At 39.5% G+C, this 18,297-nt stretch overlaps 1 protein-coding gene across 1 annotated transcript in view; it reads left to right on the top strand.

The window, feature by feature from the left end:
- LOC112109629 (parafibromin) overlaps window positions 1-18,297 on the top strand; it is a 179,762-nt gene that overhangs the window by 69,313 nt on the left and 92,152 nt on the right. The window lies entirely within an intron of this gene.

The raw sequence follows: 18,297 nt of genomic DNA on the forward strand, positions 1-18,297 counted from the left end.
CTGACTGGCTTTGTGGGGAGCAGTTCCAGAGCATCGCCCGGGGACTCTGTGACATAGCACTGTAACTTGCTGGCTCAGGGGTGTGAAAAATCACCACCCACCCCCAAGCGCAGCAAGTCGGAGTGCTTTAAAGCGCTAGTGTAGACAGGCTCCGAGCACTGGGAGCCAATCCCCTCATGGAGGTGGATTACCAGGAGTGTTGGGAGAGCTCTCTCCCAGCGCTCGCACGTGACCACACTCGCACTTCGAAGCACTGCCGCAGGAGCGTTCCCGAGGCAGTGCTTTGAAGTTTCCAGTGTAAACATACCCTTAGCCCTGGTCTGCACTACAAATTTATGTTGGTATAACTACATCGCTTAGGAGTGTGGAAAATCTGTATCCCTAAGTGACAGAGTTATAGTGACCGAGCTACTGGTGTGGACAGCACTATGTCCATGGGAGGGCTTCTCCTGTTGATGTAGCTACTGCCTTTTGGGAAGGTGGAGTACTTATACCCGGAGAAGCTGCAGCACTGTATATGTAGACAACTTATTAACAGGTTAAGTGTTTAAAAAGTAGTCTCCATTGTCCTGCTAGGGCAAAGTTATTCAATTGTTGATGGTTCTTAGTAGCACTTCTGTTTAAGGACAGACACTGAGGTGCCCCACACTCTCTCCTTAATACAAGAAGGATGGAGCAATCTACGGCATACTAGACTGAAAGACCCCATGAAGCGCATACAGATTTCATAACATAAAACTGGAAACCATGAACTTTCACATATGCCTTTCCTACTTACCCTGTTCCTGAGTGAGTGTTCAGTGTTCCGTCATTTATTCACAGTATGTGCAACTCTTGTTCATTTTGCTCATTTTATGCTCTGGTCAGTACAAAAACCCAGGGTTCATTTCAGATTGCAAGATCACATGGTATTAATCAGAGACATCAACTTGAAGTCACTGGGTGGATGTGTAGACATGCTGGACTAGCTAACTTGTTTTTATTAAAACAAGTGACTAACCACTGCCTGTCTGGGGTTTGCCTCCTCACTAATGTCACCAATACATGCTGTTGTGGGACCTCATATCTAGATGCCTCTTTATAGTACAAATAACGCTGCACTGGCATGATTGTTTGGCATCCAGCACAATGGGACCCCAAGTTAGGAAGTGCCAGGTTCATAGTTGCCAATACTGCTTTTATTCTACCCCCTTTTCATCCAGCCTGTGCACTGAATGAGAGTCGTATGGAAAAAATATAATTAAACTGCCAAATAATGCGTATACCCAAGGGGATGGAATTATGGTTGCAAGGGCAAACATAAATCTGACAGTCCCTAACTTTCCTAGGCTTTCCCCCCCTGTTTTTTTAAGAGGTAAATCAAATGCACAACTGTAATAATCCCCATCGCACATCTTCCAGAAGAAATTGAACTCTAAGCTACAGGGTCAGCTACATAGCAGACAGCAGGAGAAGGCTGTTATCCCACTTCTCCAGGGTTTTCAAATGTGTTCACAGGGAGCCTGGCCCAGCTCTTGCTCTCTCCCTTGCCCCCGGGGAGGTGGGGGGCATACTTTGCCATGTGTTGTTCCCAGAGAGTAGGATGGGATTTGGGAGCCATATGGTAGGTCTGAAGTATGAGGACCTGACTTAGTTCTCTCTCTCACCCACCTCCATATCCCCACTATAGTTGCCTCAGCAGTTCCCAGGTATTCCCAGTGCACTGTGAGCTGACAGTGCTGCTGCTGCTTTGTTGGCAGGTCTAGCTCTTTAGAATGTTTAGGGTCAGTTATTTGGGAGGCTGCCAGAATTTCCTCAGAAACACAGTTGAGAAAAACGAAATGGCGACTTTTAATGGTTTTATAACTTGAGTAAACCTGAATGGAATTTCGTGGAACTTAGAAAACAGATTTCTCTAGTTTAAGGGCTTTTTCTCACTGCCAGATTTCATAGTACTGCCACAAACAATGAAGGCGTTAGCTTCTCAGAGAAAGTTATAGTCTTTTATAATGGACAGTTAGAGATCAGCTTCTGGTGTAATTTACTCTTAATAACGTTGATGCAGACCCATTTTCCAAATAGAATTTTTCAGCCAAGACTTCCAAAACAGTTACAAACAAAAATTAAGCTTGAGAGTAACCTGAGAGAGGTGAATATTATCCCCATTTCTCAGGTGGGGGCAACAGAGGTTATACAGTGTGCTCAAGGTCACGCATTTAATCCATGCCATACCCAAAAATTGAATTCAGGTATTTCAACTTTTCATCCTATGCTGTAAAACATTAGACTATGGAGTCCGTTTCCCAAAGTGTGGAATTCAAACTCTTCTGGTTTTCATGGCTATTTCAATCTTCATTTATAACTTACCAAATAGGGCCTTCTGTTTATCAACCCAAATATTGTGCTGTATGTATTTTAAAAAAACTTCCATGACATTTTTTCAATCTACTTTGTAATTTTTAGGGATTGATCATTGTTGCTGTTAACTTTTGATCTGTTACATTTTGGGTATGCTTGGTTCCTTCACGTTTTTATTCCCATTGTTCAGTGCTAATGGGAGACTGTCCAATTTTTACAAATGAATGAAACCAAGTTGAGACTTTATATATATTTATACCATTTAAAGATTAGATTAATAAGAGGAATGTTTCTTGGAAATTAAACACTGAATTAGATCATGGAATTGTAGGAATTAGAGACAGAAAAGACCTATTACAGTAAGTCATTTTGGACTGTGCCAATGCAGGATTATTCCCTACAGGATATTCTTGAATGCCTTGTTTGGGATAGTTTTATAGTTTCAAGCAGTGGGACTTCTCCTAGTAAACATGATGGTGGCTCTTATAAGTCTCTTATGTGTAACTGCTTTGTATTATTTTTCCCAGATGTACTAGATAGCATTTTACTAGGCTGAATCTCATTTTATTCCTTGTCCCTAATGCTAACCTCGTAGGTAATATTTCTGTCCTCACTGGAGATGCAACACTGGTTTGTTTATTTTTTCATTTAATATAATATATGCTAACTTAATGTGGTGATTACTATTTTTTCCCTATATATCAGGGGTGGGCAAACTTTTTGGCCTGAGGTCCGCATCGGGTTTCGTAAATTGTATGGCGGGCCGGTTAGGGGAGGGGTTCGTGGCCCGGCCCCCACCTCCTATCTGCCCCCCCCCCCGGACTCCTGCCCCATCCAACGCCCCCGTTCCCTGACAGCCCCTCTGGGACCCCTGCCCCATCCACCTCCCCTCCCTGTCCCCTGACAGCCCCTCTGGGACCCCTGCCCCATCCACCTCCCCTCCTCTCATTCCTGACGGCCCTCCCGGGACCCCTGCCCCATCCAACCACCCCTTTTCCTTGTCCCCTAACTGCTCCCTGCCGCCCCATCCAACCCCCCTCCTTCCTGACTGCCCCCTGGCACCACTACCCCCATTCAACCCCCTGTTTCCCCTCTGACCACCCCGTCCCCTATCCACACCCCCGCCCCCTGACCACCACCCCGAGCTCCCCTGCCCCCTTACCGCGCTGCCTGGAGCACCAGTGGCTGGCAGCGCTACAGCCGCTCCACCTGGCTGGAGCCGGGCCACACTGCTGCCGCCACCACACAGCACGGAGCACCGGGTCAGGCCGGGCTCTGGAGCTGCGCTGCCCCAGGAGCCCACAGCCCCACTGCCCAGAGCATTGCGCCGGCGGTGGAGCGAGCTGAGGTTGCGGGGGACCAGCAGGGGAGGGGCTGGGGGCTAGCCTCCTGGGCCAGGAGCTCGGGGGCCGGGCAGGATGGTCCCGTGGGCTGGATGTGGCCCGCAGGCCGTAGTTTGCCCACCTCTGCTATATATCCTACTTATGTGCCAAATTAAACCAGTCCTATCGCAGAACCTGCAGCACCCTAGTAAATATCTCTCACCACCAGCTAGATATATTGATGTTATCCCTTTTTATTTATAGTACTTCAGCCCCTTGTCTATTCAGGTGATAGTACTCCTGTCCAAGCCAGTTTGAATTAATTTTTCAAATGTTTGCATTACCTGAGCAAGTGCTCTAAAGTTGCTATAATAAATCTTCTGCCTTCTCTTCATCCACTAATTTTATAATTGTTAGAGCAATCACATACTTGTGTAGCGTTTTGTTTTCTAAATCTTTCTACAATTTGTCATAGATGCATAGATTCCAAGCTATTTAACCTTTTAAAGATACACTGTTTCTTGCTTTTAATTCATTTTTCCCACTATTCCATTCTTTTGCAGAATTTAGCCAAACTTTTTGCATAAAAAAGAATAATCCTTTATAATCATATACGTTTTACAGAATAATTAAGAACTGTTCAAGTGTGTAAATATTTTAATGCATGTTAGCTCATTGGACTAAAATTTCAATACATTTAAGTCATTGATACAGTGTGAGTGAATTAAAACAAACCAAGTCCAGTTGACCTTATCTGAAGTATAGTAACTCCTCGCTTAACATTGTAGTTATGTTCCTGAAAAATTTGACTTTAAGCGAAACGATGTTAAGTGAATCCAATTTCCCCATAAGAATTAATGTAAATGGGGGGGGGGGGGTGTTAGGTTCCAGAGAAATTACATAATATACATATACACACACACAGTATAAGTTTTAAACAAACAATTTAATACTGTACACAGCAATGAGGAGTTATTGTAATTTTAAGAAGACAATGTAGTCTGGGATTTGATACAGTCTCTGATCCAATCTAAGAGAGTCCTGCTTGTTATGTAGCTATTCTGTAGGGGTTGTCAGTTGTAGAAATGTTAGATGCCTTTATGACATCAAAAATTTGAGAGCTGTAGGATGGACTTCATCAGAAATACTTAGACTGCCTGTGTGTTCTGAAAGAATATGTCAAAAAAAGTAAGTGTGTGTGTGTATGTGTATCAGAATGTTCCTAGGGAAGAGAGAAGGAGACGAGCTAGGAATCTCTTTTAGGACAGGAAACCTGCAGAAAAGAAGGAAGAGATTGTGTTCATCTGGTTTGTGTGGGGTTTTTTGGTTTTGTTTTTTGCTGTCTTAAGACAAATTAAGTCTCGTTGGAAAATATTTAAATTTTTTATACTCTAAATCTAAAATGTTTTAACTTGCAAAAGTTATACGCACATACTTTTTAGGTATACAGTTTTTGTGGTTTTCCAGTAGAAAATGGATTAGGGGGTATTGGACTGTGAAAGACGGGAGGGAGTAGCTATGGAGGGGGGAGTGGGAAAGTGGGCAAGAAGTTTGTATGAAGGCCAGAGGAGAGGAACTCCACTCCAGTAGACTTCCCAATGTCCAGAAGACAACTGAATCACTTAACAGGCTGAGCTGTAAGACAGTCCTTTCGATGAACACTTCTGTGTTTGCTTCCAGTTTGCAATTATTCTACAGAGATATCTTGTGGATCCCATTCTCTATTTAAAAAAACCACCAAGGCCAAAAATTTGACAATCATTGATGTTAATTGTAAAATATATTTGGCAAAAAAAATTGCACCGCATATAACACATTAGTAGAAATTGTTGACCACTAGTATTCATTAAAAATGTGCACATAATGAATTGGAGATACAGCCCATGTTTTAGGCGTTGTCTGAATTGGGAATTCAGCTACTAGTGTAGCTGCTATTTGTACTGGTACAATTTATCTCAGTTTGAAACTGAGGTAAGCTGCACATGTGCAAATTGCATTGCACCAGTGTAAATGTTTTCTAGCTTACGGGTTTGCATTGGCATAGCTATTTTGGTGGCTAAAATCCCACTGAAAAGGCCTCGGGTTTTGCAAATGTCTCTAATTGAGTTAGTTTTCAGCTCTGGAACTTAATGAATTTCTTTGTTGGAAAGGTACTGAAAGAATTAGACTTACCAAAATTCAAGAAGCAGTTACTTTAAAATGCGCTCAATTCATAAGCTAATTAAGATTTACTTGAAAATTCTCAGTAGAGGATGTATTCTATTATTTATTCTTTAAGTGCAAATCTCAGTGCATCCTCAATGGTGCAGCAAATGCAATGCAACCATCTGTCTCACTCTAGAAGTGAGTCCTGGACCCTGTTGGTTCTCAGTGGTACAAAGCCTTGTGTATATGCAATGTGTGTATATATTTTGTTTATGGGTGTGTGGGTGTGTTCCTATGCCTCTGGGCTTGTTTACACTCTTGCGGTAGGTACTCCAGCTCCCTGAGAGGTGGTTGGTATGTCGACGAGAGAAGCCTTCCAGTCAACACAGCTCCCACTAGGAGTTGGGTCAGTTTGACTGTGTCACTCCGGGGTGTGGATTTTCCATACCCCAAGTGACGTAGTTATACACCTCTACCTCGATATAACGCTGTCCTCGGGAGCCAAAAAATCTTACCGCGTTATATTGAACTTGCTTTGATCCACCGGAGTGCGCAGCCCCGCCCCCCCGGAGCACTGCTTTACCACGTTATATCCAAATTCGTGTTATATTGGGTCACGTTATATCGAGGTAGAGGTGTACTGACATAAGTTGCTGGTGTAAACCAAGCTTTTGATTTAAACCATGGCAAGATGAGAAGGGTGATGTAGAATAATTTTCTTAATGGAAAATGCTTAATATTAGAATTATGATGGATTCCTTTCTTATACAGAATTAGAAGTGCTGAAGTATAGGTATAACTATATTATTTGGCTGTCATGAGAAGTTTTTTATGCAACACAATTTTTCAAAAATGCTTGGTTTTTAGACTTCTCTGGAAGACATGAATATTGTGATACAGGAGGGCCAGGGAGCAGTGGTAGATATATAAGTAGTCAATATATAAGCCCTAGGCTAATTAAGGCGAGGTTCCCTGTCGACTAGGTAACCTCGCCTTAATTAGCCTAGCGCTTATATTGGACCTAATTGGAGCACCTGTAGTCAATTAAGGCCCTGGCAGGAATCTTATGAAACCCCCTGCTTCAGGCTGACAGGGTGTGCAAGGAAGGAGAGAGGACTGAAGCTTGGAGGTGTGTTGAGACTTGAAAGACCAGAGAACTGAAGTAAGGGAGACTCTGCCCCAGCAGGGCAAGGAGACTCCCTCCCCCAGTGGGGACCAAGGGAGAAGAGGATAAGAAACCCGCAGGCGTTGAGCGGGGCTGGGGCTTAGAGTGAGGAGCAAACCCAGACCTCTCCCCCGCTTCCCTCCTCTGCCACCTTCCCGGGCCACTATCGGGGTCCTCGGGGCAGCATCTTAGCCCCCCCGCCAAGAAAAGCGCAGGACACACCATACCAACATCGGCCATCTTGTCACAATATACACTTTATATAATTACCAAGTGTGCACAGGTTTTTTTTTTAGATGAACAGAGGGAAAGATGGGGAAGAAATCGTTTCTTGCGATCATACATTTTATTGCTAGTTTTTCCATTCTGCTCTAGTAGTGCGAAATTCAGACAATAAATCACTGTAGTCATTTGGCTGTAGGAGTAGGAAGTGAGGTAATGCTTTAAAGAAAAAAAATATGATGGTAGTCCCATCTGGTATGTGGATAATGAACATGACAATACTTATTCTTTACTCAGATTTAAATCCTGCAATTTTTAATTGAGCTCTCATTTCCTTACCTAGATTTTAGTTACTAACGTTAATGAAAGTTGGACATAACAGGTTTGTTTGCAACATCAATCTTCACAGTTGACTAGACAGAAAATCACATCTTATTGGATGTAGAAAGCAGAGTGTCTGTGAAAGGAAGAAAAGTGATTCACCCATTACTGAAAAGTCTAAATGTTAAAAATAGATGGAAACTTTTGTCTTTTAAACTTGAACAAATGACATGAGTCTTAACTTGTGATTGAGAGCACCAATATTGAATTATACTTTCATAGATTTGTGACCATACTCTGTAATTATCAATCCATGATCATATTTTGAGAAGGCAGGGAAGAAAAGAGTTAACTTTTAAACTCCGAATGTTTAATAGATAAACTTCTAAAACAGAAAAAGCATTTTTTAATTTCTTTTGTGTTTTTTGGATGTGGTGAAATAGTAAAATGTATCTTTTGTATACACTTTAAAACCTCTCTCATTAAAAAAACTGAGAAGTCCTGTTGATTAATGCAGAATTATTAGAGAATATTTACTGTTAGATGTATCTATTATTTCAAGAGCAACTTTAAATTTTATATGTATCCATGTGTTTACAAAATAGGCTTTAGAATTTGCTTTTTCAGCACCAGGTGTGTTAGTTGTCCCATCGGTTGTATATTTGATATTGACTCATAGTGGTTCTCAAACTGTGAGTTGGGACCCCAACGTGGGTCGCGACTCCATTTTAATGGAGTTGCCAGGGCCAGCATACTTGCTGGAACCCAGGGCTGAAGTCTGAGCCTCCACCCGCATCTGGGGCATTGGGGCTTGTGCTACAACCCCCTTTTCCCCCCACCCAAGCTGTCAGGGCTTGGCCTGCGGCTCCCTTTTATCCCACCCAGGACATCAGGGCTCGGGCTCCGACACTCCCCCCGCCCTCCCAATGGGTCATGTAGTAACTTCATTGTCAGAAGGGAGGTCATGGTGCAATGAAGTTTGAGAACCACTGACTTACAGTTTGGCGTCGGAATTAAGTAATGTTAAGAGCACATCTGAACTATATCCTTCTTCCATTAAATTATTGGAACATACAAATGCTACCTTCTTGTACATAAAAGAACAATTTATAAGAACACAAATGCTTTACATTATTCAAAGACGATACAGGGGTAAATTAGTTTTTCCACAGGGTTAGATAATTGAGTTGAATTTTTCTGTTTACAAAAATCAGTGTCTAGGTGGACTTTAGCGGGATGCCTGTAAGAAGACTGGCATTTGCATTAAATGGAAGTACTAACAGTTGACATAAAATTTTAGAGTGACTCTCAGATGGCTATTTCCACAGTGGTTCTGTCTTGCTTTACTATGCTGTACTGCCTGTGAACTGTAGTTACAATGGCTGTTAATGCTGAGGCTCATTTTATATACCAAAGTTCACATGTGTATTGGAGGCGATGTGTGCTGCCTGGAAATCATACAAGGGGCATAGAATCTCTCTCTCTTTCTTAGATGTGTTTCTTACAACCCCACTTCCTCAAATGCAGCACATATGAAATATTTAATTAAAACAGTTCAGCAAAATGTGTTTTCCTGTGGGCAGAGGTATTCAGCATTTTATTAGCAAAGCCCCCCCCCCTTTTTTTTTTTTTTGGTGGTCAGAGTTTTTGTTGTTTAAAGCCTGAAGCATACAGAGGCATGGGAGCACTTGGCATTTTCACAAGAAGAGCTGTTTTTTAAAAGAAGAGCTGGGGGATTTAGTGGTTTTATGAACCAAGGCATCATACCGATTTGTAACCTAGTATGACATTTTGAAAAGTGTTAACAGGAGTGGATACTTAACTCGTTGATCTTCTGTGTTGGCAAAATGAAATGTATTACTTTCTTGCAAGCTTCTAATAGTGTTTATGGCTACCGTGCAGTTCAGTTTCAGGTATCGGTAATCACTATTCAGAGAATTGCTTAGTTATTGGAAATATCAGTTTTCTTTTTAGTGTACATGGTAAATAGTGTCTTGTTGACAATTGACCACTGAAGTATCCTATACTTTATGATTAAAGACAAAATAAATGCTAGAATCATTATTTAATCTGTTGTGCTGTTGTAGGTGTGAAACGTTTTGAAGACTTGCTTTTTTTTTTTTTTGTAGGTGGAAGTGTTTCAATTATGCCAATTTATGCACTTGCCTTTAATATCCTTTCATGTACCCAGTGAGTTAAGATTGCCTACAACTTGATGAAAATGGTAGTGTGCATACAGTTCAAGATTGGAAAAGATTATGGGTCTATCCTCCTGCTCTCTCAAGTAATTTTTTTCAAGGTATACACCAGGGTGGATTTGATTTAAATCACTGGTCAAGAAGACTTGATTTAATCATGGATTTCTACATAAAAGTGCATTCTTGTTGGTTGTTATAACTTTTAATACATCATCTTCACAACTCAGAAATTGATGTAGGTTTCATTATTAGAAGGTACACACTATACATTTTTTAAGTGATTTATTTTGAAAACTTTTCAGATTAATTTTACAGCTATATCAGAAAATGAAGGATTGTTTGGTTATTTCATTTACCAAAGGTAGTTGAAGCAGATAGTTCCCCTCCAATGACTTCATAAATATCTCCAATTCAAGAGGTTAATCATTAACATTTGGAGGATTTTCTTGCCACGCTATATTAGGAGGAGAACATCACCAGACAGACATTTAAATTGTTTTATTTAACTAAAACAACAACATTATGTATTCTGGATTTTTTTCTTCAACAGCAAACATACAGTATTTTAACAAAACAAGCATACAGATTTTTTAATTTAGTTAATCGTTCAAGTTTTTTAAAATCAGGTTTGTTTTTGTTAAAATTTGTTTTAAACTAAAATAGTTAAATGAAATGTATATATTTTTTAAATAAAAACTAAATCGACTATGTCAGCCAGGTCAACATGAGAAACCTAAAATATTGGCTTCTGCAGATAACTCAGTCATCTTCACCTTCATTTTCCTGTTTGTTCATACTCTGGAAAAGAAAAATAAGCTTTCCTGCTTTTTCAGGTCCTAAGCGATTTCTCAATTTGGAATGAATTAGTCCAAAGGAAGAAATTTTCTTTCTACACTGGCAGAAGTATCACTTCAACAGTCTCTGAATCCAAGTGCTTAAGTGACTTCCACCAGTTCACTGGTGTGACTTTCTTTCAAACATCATCAGCAAACATATATTTCTTGAATGGTTCTTATTCCCAAACTGGGTCTTTATTATGGCCTGCTGCCATTATAGGTTTTCCCTTCTAGTGAGAAAATGGTATGGTAGATCTCAAATCAATAAAGGCTACTCTCAGAAAGACCTCAAGACTTCTGGAATATACTGCTCAAATAGTTTCATTTTCATTTATACATTCTCACATTTATCTCTGGACTTCTCCTTGTCCAGATCTATTCTGCCCCCAACAATCTTCTATTCATTGAACTTTTTGAAACTTTGCACTTTTAGAGAGAGGTAAGGGATTGACTCTGTCTACACCAATTTGCCGAGGGACAATAGGGTTGAGGTCTGTTATTTCTCACCTCTATATATTAGTTAGTTAGTTAAAAACATTTTTGCTGTTAACAAGCAAGTTATCTCTGGAGACCCAAATCCACAGTTTGGGGACTGCAAAACTAAGCATCTCTGATGGTATCTTCTAGATTGAGCACTGAGTCCCATTGGGTAGATAGAAAGATTAACCTAAATAATCTATACAGAAGCCCCTGGAACCCCTATAAGATTGGGTCCCTAATCCATAAACTATTGGAACTCATTTACAGTACTTTTCTTAAACATTACATGAATATATTCTCATACTATAGAATTAGAATTTATAATCCCTATTCCATGATGAGATATCTTTGAGCTATAATGTATCTTAATAAAAACTATCTTTAGATAGGTTTTTCCTCAAAAAGAATTTTATAAAAAAAAAAAAATTGATTTAAAAAAAAATAAAAAATTTATTTTTATCCACCCTGGTATACACCGAAATTATCTATTTAGACAGACAACTCCTTTTCTCAAACATTCTTATATTACTTTCTTGACCAGTTATTCCAAGAATGTAACCCTTTGAGAGAGAATCTATCAAAGATTTTAGCTGTACTGACTTCAACTTTACACCATCGAAGCTTAACATAAGTGGTTTAGGTGAAATCTTTGAGACTACATAAAGGCATAGCTATGAGTGTTTCTTAGGCTGGAGGGACTTTTATTTATTTATTTATTTTAAGATACCGTATAAACTCGTTCATAAGCTGAATATTTTTGGTAAAAAAGTGACATCAAAGAGCGGGGGTTGGCTTATAAACGGGTCTACGGGTCTACACCAAAATTTGATGATTTTAAACTCTATGGAATCACTGAATTGAATATCTAATACATTGTCATTTTGTTTACCTGGAGCGTCTGCAGGCACAGAGCCCCTCAGCTCCCAGTGACCGCGGTTTGCTGTTCCAATGGGAGCTGCCGGAAGAGGCGCCACTTCCTGCAGCTCCCATTGGCTGGGAACGGCAAACCACAGCCACTGGGAGCTGAGGGGCTCTGTGCCTGTGAACGCGCCAGGTAAGCGAAACGTCCAGGCCTGCTAGCGGCTTACCCTAACAGGCCAGGAGCCAAAGTTTGCCAACCCCTGAAATATAGGGTTGACTTATGAAAGGATCATACAGTTTTTGCTATTTTTACCTATCCATCTTGGGGGGTTAGCTTATAAACGAACGGGCTAATGAACGAGTATATACAGTAAGTCATTCAAGATTACAGTCTCATTCAGAGTACTCTGACCAAGAGTTAGTTTTTGAAAAGTATGAAGAAAATAGTTAATATTCTGTGATTTGAGCAGTTAGCTAATAAAGCAAAATACAGCATCACCATCATTCAGTTAGTGTTAGTGTTACTGTGAAACTGTCAGATTTAAATACTTAGGAGAGAGCTCTTGTAACTGTTGCCATGGTAATACCAGGAAGGCAACATGGTAGTTTTCATCTATATCCATGTTCAGCTGAATCCTTTTGTAATCATTTAACTGTGAAAGGAAAGTGCCATTCTGTAGCCAGGGTAGTTCTCATTTATTACTGCACTAATCAAAAAAGAACAGTAATTAATAATTTCATGGTAAATAAACTTTAAATTTTAGATCATCAGATCTATTTTTCATTCCCTTTGTTTTGAATATTCACTGACAGCCATCTATGGAAAAGATTACCTCTGGAGTTAGTGACCTCCTGATATGCTTTCATGTCACTTTCTCTAGTATTCCCTCTGATCAAGGTACAGCTCTTTAAAAGCATGCCTTTGTAATTGAGAAATGACTTGAAATTTTGACATAGAAATGGATCTACCCCCTACTTTGTTCTTTATTTCTTTCAGAATGGATAGCTATGTAGGTCTTTCTAACTATAGATTCAAACATTGTTTTCTAGTTTGTCCTCCTTTTAAAAAAAATCTTAACATTAGATGTGTCCTATTTTTTTACCCTGAATATAGTGTTTGGTTAGCTGCCTCATTTGTAGTGCCTGACAATTTCATCTTTGTAGCTTGACAACTAGATATTCTTTTAACTGAGGTGACCGAAGTACCTATCTTTATTCCTTACACCTGTGACTTTATTTTTGCCTTGGATACAGAGTAAAGGTGGCATTCTTGCCTTCTCTTTTCCTCCTTTGTACATCATTGTACAGCTGGCTAGACGCATATGTTAATAGCTCAGCAGGCAAAAATAGATATTGATGATCAGTGTTGAGGTAGGAAGCTGAAATACCAAAGATCTGTCCTACAATAGTACAGTAAATACTACATTCTTAAACTATGGCTTACAGACTTGAGTCACTTCAGTCTTCCAAGGTATTAGCACATACCAGTTATAACATAGACTGTTTTGGAAGATGTTGTTTCTGAGTCGCTATCCGTGTAAAATCCGCTTTGGGCTATCTACATCCAGTGAAATTTAAGGGAAGAAACCATAGTTTGAGTTACTGTAATTGTCCTGCATTCACTCAGCCTGTGGCTAAATATGCTGTTCTTTTAAAGGCGTAAAATATTTGTACGTGACATGCATCAAAATGGAGAATTAAGAAAAGCAATGTTTTCTGAGCTTGGCAAATGTACTACTGTATTGTAGTCATTTAAAAAAAAAAACTAATTGAGAGTTATAGATTCAACTATGCATTAGTATTTACCGTTAACAAGAAATCTGAAGGGAACTGGTGTTTTTATATTACCTTCTCCTTTCACTCTCAAGTTTTCACATACTTTTGATTACTTATGGCTCTAAATTTTTTATTTCATTGCTAGTTTCTCCAACTATTTCATACTGGCGTATGTCTGAAGCGTGTGGTGGGTTAGGACACATCAGGAAAATAGGTGGGGGGGGGGGAAAGAGACCCTTCAGAGTAGGGATTTTTTTAGCTGTGCTTTTATACTTTTTTAGATAAAAATGCTTAGAATAGTAAGGATACCGGAATATAATGCTTGGTTTAGTATGGATATACGATATACTCTGAAATATAACTTGTAAAATATGTGAGATTCCATGTTTACCTCCTCACAATATCAGATGGACGTTTAAAGTTTACTAAGGCCTGGTCTCCACTACGTAGGTTGATGTAAGGCAGCGTACGTCAATCTAATTATGATGTAAGTGCCCTACTACATCAACATAATAAATCCACCTCCATGAGAGGCATAGGGCTTATATCAGTGTAGTTAGGGCAACACTGTGTTTGTGTAGATACTGTTACTTACAAAGGCAGTTGGCTGTCTTGTTAATTTCAGGGCTCCATGTTGGAGCTGTGAAATTGACAAGAAAGCCAGGAAGCTGGAGCCCTGCTGCTACTGTCTCCCCGATCAGGGAAGCGAGACGCCCGGGCGGCTGCATCCCCCACTCCCAGCAGGGAACTGAGTGGAAACTGCACAGGCTTTCAGCCCCCCACACTGCCCCCTCTTCAGTCAGTGGAAGCACTCCTGGTGAGGATGCACACCACTGGCAGAAGGAAGGTAGCATAAACATCAGCCACTGACTGGCTGTAAGTGGACCTAACATAGGTCGACTTAAGTCTGTAGTGTAGACATGCACTGAGAAAATATGATCAGTGCTTGAGGTAGGATGCTGAACTATTTACCAGCATGTCACCTTCAACCTAGGATCTGAAAGTTGGATGTTTGTTGTGCTATACATAACTACCATGAAAAATTGAGTTAATAACTTTGAACTTAGTTAAGAACATTTTGCTCTTCTGTAGTATCTTCCATTTAAGTCTCAAAAGCATCTTACAGACATCGAATTTCTCCCCACAGTACCACTCGAGGCTTGGAAGTATTTTTATTCTTCTTTTGCATGTGGAAACTGAGATAGAGAGAGGTCATGAGACTTACCCAAGATCACACAGGAAATCTATCAGAATTGGTCCTGTCTCCCGACCCCATGTGTTAGCCGTAAGACCTCGTTTTTCCACAGAGAAGGGTATTGATGTTTGAACTGGAAAAGAACCTATCTCGCTTGCTTAGCTGAAGATGCACAGGGAACAGATATATTGTCAGACGATGCCTGTTTTCAATAGTTACTTTCTGGATTACACATAGTTATTTTATATACATCTTTTTTTAGCTGAGGAAGTATCAACTGTTAGCCAAAAATCATGGAATTTCCCTGCTGATAGTCCACTGACCATTGTTCTCGTCATTTAAGACTGCTCTTAACTGTATTCCCTCCCCTTATATCTACCTGATAATATTACTGTCATCTTATAGTTTGATTCCATTTGTTCTTTTTCTCATCTTACAACCAAAAAACCGATAAATGAAAATATTTCATTTAACATTGGCAATTGAGGTATATATTGAGCTGTAGGTACATGTGTATTGTAGGAACACACCATAGAACAAATTCTTTATCTTTAGCCACAAATGCTCAAATTACTTTTATGAAAAATATAGTTTCTGTCCATCTTAGTTTGGAAAGGTGACAATGTAAAACTCAAAACATAGTTTTCTTCTAGTGAAGAGAATATTGTAAGTGAAAAATTACAAACAAAATAATAAAAAAGAGTAAAGAATTTGTACCATAAATTGCTATTGCATTATTTTAAACATGAACTAATGCTTTCTTATTTTGTACTAGGGTGAGCAGAAACTAAGTGGTGTCTAAACACAACATAGACAAATGGAAAGCAATCTTTATTTTTTTAAATGGGAAAACATTTTACTATTTCATCCTGTAATAGTCTTTCAGTGTAATTAGTCTTTCAGCCCCCCTTCACTTCTTAAAGTTGGTTCTGAACAAGGGGAAAGAGAACAGTGTTCAGGGGCAAAAAAAACTTCAGTAGACTGGCTATCTTGTTTATAGTCCAAATATTTATTTTTGTATTTATAAAGTGCCTTCAAGTTACACGTAGGCACTAATACAAATTTTTACAAACTATGATGGACTCTCAATATGGCTTATAAAACTAAGCAGCTTTTCTCTCTCTCTCTCTCACACACATACACACTCTCACACACAGCACCTGATTGCTAACAAATCCTCTGCCAGTCACAGTGCCAGACTAAACTGATGGATGTTGCAACCTGTCCTAAAATGCTGCCAAACTGTGGCAGACTTTAAAGAGGAACAAATTCCAAAGATGAGTCTGTTAGAGGATACCTTGCTGCCAACCCTAGAGTTCAAGTGCCAAGCCACATAAGGTTTAGCTATTAACCCCTTGGATTAACCCTTCAGCAAGCAGAATTCCAGTACCGAGAAGTGTTATGTGCTGTGTATGTCTTGTTCACACTTGTTAAACAATATTCTGGACTAGTTGAAACTTCTGAATAACTCAAATAAAAAGTACATTACAGTGGTCCAGCCTGGAAGTGCCAAAGGTATGGCTAAGCACTGAGGTCCTACTCAGAAAGGAAGGGCTGTATTCTTTGGGTCAGCTGTTGATTGGGGAAGGTATCTTGAGCCATTGCTCTTAACTGAACATCAGGGCCCAGTGCTGGATGCATTATGAACCCATGATAGCATATCACATAATTAAGGAACAGCATACATCCTTAATGGAGGGAACAGTCTGCCCCCAACCATCTCTCCAGATGTCTTCCCAATAACCAGCAGCATTATTTCCGTCTTGTCTAGCTTTCATCCAGAATGCTATCTCTGACAAGTATCAACTGGAAAGCAAACTGTATTTGAAGGAAAACCAAAAATGGGTATCAGCACAGTGGTAAAGCAGCAGCCCCAAAGTCTGTTTCCCTCAGTCACCTTCATGTACATGTAGAGGAAATGGCTATGAACGTCATCATTTTCAGAACTAAATGAGATTTATTTCTTCAGTGCAGCTTTCACTTAATCCAAGCAGCATACCCACTCTCCCATGCAAATATCATAAACTAGTCTAGCAATTTTTCCTACAGGCTTTGAAAGAAGAGAGATTGTTCTTTTTAATACTTTGAAAATGCTCATACACTGTGGTTGTGGTACCATCTGAGTAGTTAAATTGAATACAAAAGGTGGCAAGATAGAATACAGCTCGACCTCTAAAATCAAATTGCTCAGTGTTCCCTGGGAGGAACAAACACAACCACTGTAATGCAGCTTGTTCATACCTACTAGTACTTGCCTTGTGGTCAGTCATATCAAAGGTTGCTAAGAGTAAACAGTATCTGTATGGACTCATGCTTTCTTTCCGTTATTACCCGAAGATCAACCAAAAAATCAGTGCAGTGTCTGTGCCTTACGTAGTTTGAAAACCCAGTGTAATAAAGATTAGGGGAAACCAGAGAAGTCTTAAATAATGCAGAAGCTGACTAACCACTACCTTCTGAGTAACCTTCCTGTAAAGGAAGGTTTGAGTGACCATAGATATAGTTTGTTTTTATTAAAATAAATAATAAAAGTGAATCAAATAATATAACTATTACCCAAATGTATCAAGCATTTTTCCCCCCCCCAATAAAGGTACTATTGGAGGTTGCAGGATGGTTTTCTACTAAATCAAAGGTATATGGCTGTAAACCTGGCACTGTGACAACAAATAGTGACTTAGAATATCTAGCATTAGTAGGCAGCAACCTATTGGGAAATGAGCTTTCTAAATATGTGCATTGGTAGAGTGGAAACCTATAGATATAATAAATCTACATTTTTACCTGTCACTTTCAGTGGGACACAGGAGTGACTTTCATTGCACTCGTGTTATTTTTATTTTTTTTTAGACCATCTTACTATCTAGAAATGTCAGTTTTGCTAAATTATCACTTCCATACCACCTTTGTGGAAAAGAAGATTTTTGGCTTACTTTGCTCAAATGACAAGTTTCACTTAGTTAATAGTATTTTTGAGAGGGGAGAGGAACTGCAGTCTTTCCCCCCACAAATTGGAGCATTTTTGAGACCAGATCAAAGGTACTGAGTTTTGCATTTTCATGCACCTTTAACTACCTCAAAGAAAGTGAATGCAATAGCAGATATAATGGACTTGCATGGTGAGTAGTATATTAGGACTAGGATGCTCTTTGTCACCGAGATTATGGTGTCATCCTCCGAATATAATTCAGAGTTTGAAGTAACCTTCAATGACTTCTCAATTTAAACTTTAATCTACACCTCAATTCACATTACAAGCTGTCACACCACAAAATAGCAGCCTTCTAAACTGCGGGTTTTGTTTGTCTTACTGTAGTAAAGTATGTGCTCAGTGCTTTAAAATGCATTGATAGTTTCTTCTCAAATTGTAAATGTCACATTACTAAACTCCTATTGCCTGTGAAATAGCTATGTAATCACTTTTTAACATGGTTCTGAA

Source organism: Terrapene carolina, unplaced genomic scaffold (assembly GCF_002925995.2).
Source record: "Terrapene carolina triunguis isolate 2854851 unplaced genomic scaffold, T_m_triunguis-2.0 Scaffold210, whole genome shotgun sequence".
Classification (NCBI taxonomy): Eukaryota; Metazoa; Chordata; order Testudines; family Emydidae; genus Terrapene; species Terrapene triunguis.